General features: G+C 48.6%; 1 long non-coding RNA gene across 1 annotated transcript; it reads right to left on the reverse strand.

Moving 5' to 3' along the window:
• Positions 1-643: 643 nt before the first annotated feature.
• Positions 644-4,996, reverse strand: LOC110347099 (uncharacterized). The gene is made up of 3 exons (XR_002391486.2): positions 4,762-4,996; positions 3,825-3,983; positions 644-3,314 (listed from the first exon to the last, which is right to left on the reverse strand). It is a non-coding gene; the product is annotated as an uncharacterized LOC110347099 (long non-coding RNA).
• Between the last annotated feature and the right edge of the window lie 252 nt (positions 4,997-5,248).

Consider the following 5,248-nt stretch of genomic DNA (forward strand, 5'->3'; position numbering starts at 1 on the left):
AGATGTGACCCCTCCTCTTCTGAGGCTGAGCGAAAGGGAGCAAGTGCAAGGGAAAGGCTGGCCCAGCTGTGGCTGTGTCCTGGTCAGCCAGTTTGCCTCAGCCTGAGGGGAGCCTGGGGCTCCACCAACAGTGGTGTCTCAGTCACTCCCATTCCCTGCCTGGTGAAGAAGGAGCCCCTTTGGGTTAGGGGACACTGAACACAGGACGTGGGGTGCTGATGGCAGCTGTACAGAGCCGTGTACATGCATGGCCTGGGTTGGGGGACACTGGAGGGCACCCAGGGCCACTGGGGGCTGTGCTGGGGATGGGGGAGCTCTGCATATGGAGAGGGATATGAGGCTGTGTAGTCTCCACAGGCTGCAGGGGATCAGGCCCGCTGCTCGGGGTAGCAGGAGTGGGGTCTGTCCCCTAGCAGAGGGGCTGTTGGGCTGGAAACTTCATCCACAGAAACAGGATGCAGAGGGGAACTTGCAGCTGGATGAAATACTGGGACTTAGTTATCTCTCTTTGTACCAGAGGAGGACATGGTACCATGGGAACAAACCAAAACAAGGGAGGACTGTCCACGTTTATTTATATATGTTCCACTCCTCATTTAATCTGCAGGCTCGAGCAGTGAGGATAATCGACCCTTAGTAACTTACTATTGGTTGAGGAAGCCAATTTTATTTGAGCACATGTTGTCTCTATAATTGTTATTAATTTATTAAATATTTATAGAAAAATCTAAGCAAAGACTGTTTGTATGGAGTTCTTCGATTGTAGACAACAGAAATGGAGTCTGGTTACTTCAGCAAAAAAAAATTCACTGGACCAGATCCTAGTGACTCCAAAAGCTGAAGAAAGACCTTAAAGAAGCCAAGCTCAGCAAGGACAGCAATCAGAGCAACTCTGAGCAACCTTGGTAGCAGAATCTGACAGATCTTCTGTGGGGTCAGCAGAGGAGAAAGTAACTCTGGTTGTTAAGTTGTTGGCCTAATAGTTGATATCTAAGTAACTTCCCAAGATTTTGTAGCTCTGAAGTGATGAGTCCAGGACACAAACTGGATGTGATAATCACAGGAAGAATCTATCATGCCAAGTCATGGTCAAGGGAGGGGGATGTGTTGATTGAAAACTACCCAATCCACAAAGGCTATAAGTGGCTTCTCAAAGGAAAGTCATGGGCCGTTTACCCAAAGAAAGGGGAGAAGATTCCATGCAGGCAGAAATAAATGAGTGCACACATCTAGAGGTGTCATTACTGATGTGAATCAGGACATCCATGATTATTAAACAACACAGGCGCCTCATACTTCAGCCCACTCATTTGGTTATGCTTTCTAGGGTGTGCATTTGTATTTGTTTATATGTCTTCTCGCTCTATTAAATGAAGCTTTTTTTTTGGTACTGAGGATCAAACTCAGGACCTTGTGCTTGTGAGGCAGGCAGCGGCACTGAACTAAATCCCCAGCCCAAATGAAGCATTTTCAATGCCTTAATACCCGACTGCAAAGTAGATATGTTGTGGATTTCATCCACATGGTGCCTTTAAGACTCACCTCTTGCCCGACTACGTATCTCCAGAAAGAGTCACATTCAGACATGTAGGGCCACAAAGCAATCAGCAGAAACGGGGCGTGGTATCTAATGAAGCCCCTGCTGTGCTAGACTCACGGGCAGTAAAATTATAGGTGCACACACAGAAGAACACTTCCCACGCCTAGGAAGCCATAGGAGATGGCATGCAAGTGCACATGTGTGCACACACACTCATACCCCAGAGACCCCAGAGGGCAGCTGCAACTCCACGTCTCTCCTCCCAGGGTCTCCTGAAGATGCCAGAGGTTCCCACACTCAGCGGCACTTTTGAATCATAGCTTTGCTGCTCCAATTTGGTCATTGTTTTGATTTCTGCCTCTCAGCTGCTGCCTTTGCCCCGCTCTGCAGGAGCCCAGCTGCACCTACCCGGAGCAAAGGCACGTGTAGGGGAAGCAAGCTCCACCCGAGCCGTGAAGGGCAAGAGCAGACTGATGTCAGAGAAGAGCTCACAGGTAAAAATTACTCAGTTTATAGTTTTAAGAGTCAGACTATTTTGGACAGTTGTGCCGGAATGCCCAGGCACTCGCCGAGTGCTTTGCCATCCTCTGTCCTCTCAGTGACTGGGCCCTAGACAGCACTCGAAGTCTTGGCTCCGCAGGGCAGTGCCGGGGCCCCCACCCATCCAGAGGCTGGGCAACTGCCAGGCGATGTCACCCACTTCCTCGTCTGTCTCTAAGAGGACTGGGCACTGTAAATGCTTCCCAGTGTATGAGTCTGGCCGCCAGCCGTGGAGGGTTAGCAGGGACAGAAATCACAGTTAGCTTGCATTCAAATGGCACTTCCCCCTGTTAACAACTGCTGGGAAGCTCAGGAAGGAAGGGAGGGCTGCTGCTGACAAGGACTGACTGCAGTCATGGGATAAAAAGACCGCATTAGAATAGAAGACCACAAAGGAGGGAGATGGGTGGGAAGGAGGGCTGAGGAGTGGAGGCCTGGGGAAGTGGGCAGGACCAAAGTGTGACGCAGGTGTGCATGGGCCCCACCCAAAGCCCACTGTTCTGTGTCATTAATATGCACTGACAAAAGAGACCAAATCAGGGTGGAATTTAAACTGGAAACTTCACCTTAATATTTTCCAACTGAATACATATATTCCCCTTTATAAATCCAATCTAAATGCTCTAGATAATATCAAAATAAGGGAAACAAATCCCAGTATGATACTGAAAAACCAAGGGGGTAGCTTCAACCAAGTAATGAATTTCTGGAAGGGACAAAGTGAATGGCAAATCTTGCCCAAGCTGAAGGACCTGCAAGTCCATGCAGTCAGAAGGAAGTCCTTTCCCTTAGAAGAGACAGAGAGATAAGGTGGAGAAATATTTCAGGAAAAGAGGGAGGAAGGAAATAAGGAAGAAGAGAGGGAAGGAGGGACGGGGGAGGGAGGAGGAGGAGGAGAAGTGCCTTAAAACCCTGAGGGGAGGGCAGCGGCCATTGCAGAGTGCCGAGGCCGGGGCAGCAGGGATAACGAAAGCACTGGCATCCCCTCGACCCTGATCCCCAGCTGTGGCTCTGGTGCCAGCCTGCAGGGCACATTCGCCCATGAACAGGGATGGGGTGCGGCGCGCTCCTGGAGGCTGTAGAGACTAGCGCTGGAGGACCGGGAGGGCAGGGAGGCTCTCAGGGGTCTGCCAGGCTGCAGGAGTCCGCAGGACATTGTCACCTCATCCCTAGGTTCTCCAACTGCCGCACATGGGGCGGGGAAGTTGAATTCCATAATGTATACAGAAGCCGTCTGAAAATTAAGGGGCCATGGATATGTAATATTAATGTCAACTATTCTCATTCATTCCATATATTACATTTAAATACTCAGAGTCTCTGTATTAAGCTCAGAAATGGGTGTCTGTAACCCTTATCCTGCAGGTAACTGGAGACTGAAGAACTGGTTCGGAGTGAATTCTTCACCAAGGATCCAAGAGGCCAGTGGTGAGCAACTCCTGGCACCAAACTGCTCGTGTTCACTTTCCCTCCCCTCTCTCTTCTGCCCAAGCACAGTTAGGTCTGGCAGCCTCAGAAGGGGCCGATTAACTGGAGGGACATCGTCTCCTGTGGGAGAGTCTGTCTTTTCACTATACTAAGTCACTTCTAGAATTCTAAGAACATTTGTGATACGACATGGCTAAGGAGATGTGGTGTGTGACCCTGTGGAGCCCAGGATGTGCTCAGGAGCAGGAGCGGGGGAGATTCCCGGTGTGGAACCTGCTGTCAGGGACGCACTCCGTCGTCCAGCCCTAAAGCACACCTCGATGTGATGCAGCACTTGCTCTCCACACTTCCTTTTCTGCAGCCAGGACCCTCCAGCGGTATGTTCTCCAGGTCAGGAGTATCGCAATTCGCTGTCCCTGGCCACTCACTGGTCTGCACTGGGAACCGGGCTGGGCTGGTGGCAGTGGCCCCTCGCCTGTGGGGATTACAGATGGGTCATTCAGCCCACAACCGAGAATCCCAAACACACCTTTGTGTGAGGAGCCAGCTGTAAAATGTCTGTGACTGAGTGTGTGTGGGAAAGAGGAGTTAAAAGACTTCCTGATAATTTTATGGTAATTATTTAGCACTGAGGGAATTACTGAGGTCTTACTTTGGGGAATTAAAGAAACTATTTTAATCCTCTTTCTAACTTTGAAAGTGTGAGGGTTTTATTTTTAAAAGAAAAAAAATTGATCATAATCTTTAAGTACAGTAAATGATTTTAATGTTGCTTACCACAAAAGAATACATAGGAGTAAAGATGAGACTATTATTTCTCAACTGGTTTCATCAAGAATTATATTTAGCTGATAAATTTTAACAGAAAAAAACATAAATCATTGGATTGAAGTTTTATCTCACCCTCCAGCATTACTACCAGCAACAAAAGAGTAAATATAGATGTAATGAATTATCTTTCTGGTTTCCCAAGCCCCCTTTTAAGGCACTGAGAACACCTATTAAGATACAAATGATTTTTATGGAATAATGTAATGTAATTTAATTATATACTTTCTATAACATCTATTAAAGTGAATAATTTAGAAGAAATTATAATTAAAATGTATACACAATAACATTGTCTTTATAGGACACTCTTAGGACACTCTATCCCAAACTACAAGGCAAAGGTAAATCAGGCAGGAGTAACCGGCAGTTAAATGGATACTGGCCTGTCCAGGCTCTGTGCTGAGTGCCTGCCATTCGCCCACCTGTGCCTCCTCTGCTTGTCCCAGCTGCAGTCTGCAGTGTCTCCCAAAGGTCCAGTGTGGAAGGCGTGGTCTGCAGGGCAGCAGTGTTCAGAGGGGCCCCTGGGGTGCCGGTCAGATGGTTCAGTTCATGCTGCAGGGCTGTGTGTAGCAAGCTCTTCTCGCCTGCCCCTGAGGCGAGTGGCCCTGCTCACCACCCACGGCCACTGTAGTGCTCGGCTCCAGCCCGAGCCAGCCCAGGCTGAGAGCTCTGGAGCCGTGAGCCAGGCACACGTACTTCCTGCCGGCTGATTTCCTGGGGTCACTGCTATGGAAAGCTGATGCACCTTTCTTGAAACAGAAGTCAGGCACTGACTGGATGATGATGAGTTGACTGATAAAAAAATAACCCTTGCCTAGAAAATTGTTGACTGAGTTATGTGTGTGTCACAAGGAGAGGCATGAACCTTCCTTTTGACCTGCTAAAACAAGGTTTAAGGAAACCAGCAGA

Source organism: Heterocephalus glaber, unplaced genomic scaffold (assembly GCF_053883595.1).
Source record: "Heterocephalus glaber isolate CG9 unplaced genomic scaffold, H.glaber_assembly_v1.0 deba00001743, whole genome shotgun sequence".
Lineage (NCBI taxonomy): Eukaryota > Metazoa > Chordata > Mammalia > Rodentia > Bathyergidae > Heterocephalus > Heterocephalus glaber.